The sequence below is a fragment of the Chrysochloris asiatica genome, unplaced genomic scaffold (genome assembly GCF_000296735.1).
Source record: "Chrysochloris asiatica unplaced genomic scaffold, ChrAsi1.0 scaffold00004, whole genome shotgun sequence".
Classification (NCBI taxonomy): Eukaryota; Metazoa; Chordata; class Mammalia; order Afrosoricida; family Chrysochloridae; genus Chrysochloris; species Chrysochloris asiatica.
In genome coordinates this window covers 30437680-30438504 of record NW_006408522.1, presented here as the reverse complement: position 1 = coordinate 30438504, position 825 = coordinate 30437680, and positions in this window count along the sequence as shown.

Below are 825 nucleotides of genomic sequence, written 5' to 3'. Positions count from 1 at the left end.
CCCCCACGCCCGATTGGCTCCTGGGAACAGGTGGTGAGGTCCCTCTTTGGGCTTCCGCGAATTAGGAACACAGATGGGCTCCGGTTGTTTTTCCTTTTAGTTTGTCAATCTACCCAGGCGTCTGCTGAGCTCAGCGGATCCAGGTCCAGGTCTGCAGAAGGAGGCCCGCTAGCGTTTCAGAGAAAGAGAGCAGGGCATGACGTCTGATGAAGTAATTTAATATTATTGTATACGTGTATTGTCTTAGGACTCCTGGTGTGGCGCTGTGGGTTAATATGTTGGATTGCAAACTCGGTCTGCACTGCAAGATCGGCGGTTCAAGTTCACCAGCTGCTTCCCAGAAACCCTATGCAGGGTCACTAAGCGTTGCAACTGATTTTACAGCACTTAGCAGCAATAAAAATTGTCTTAAGTTTATATCTATAAATTTAAGTATGCAAAGCGTGAATACAGCCATATGAATTCACATATTTGCAAGGACTCAGTCCCTTCATTTTACATCTGACAAAACCACCTAGAGTTTAGGGGGCTTCTTAGGGCAACACCCAGTTTGAGACTGGAGGACACTGGAATTGAGGCCATCGCTAGGGTGCTGCGCTTTACACCCACTAACCGGTTGGGTGTCCTTTGGAAAACTTGTCATTTGGAATGTTCTTTGGCCATGTGTCCTTGACTTGAGAAACTCAATCATGAAAATAGAGCCAAATGTGGGCCAGAAATAAGGGAGAGCTAAAAGCAGTTTCTTTCCTTCCATTTTATGTATGTAATCTTACGGGTTAATGCACTGGACTGCAAGGTCAATTTGAACCTCAAGGTCAGCGGTTC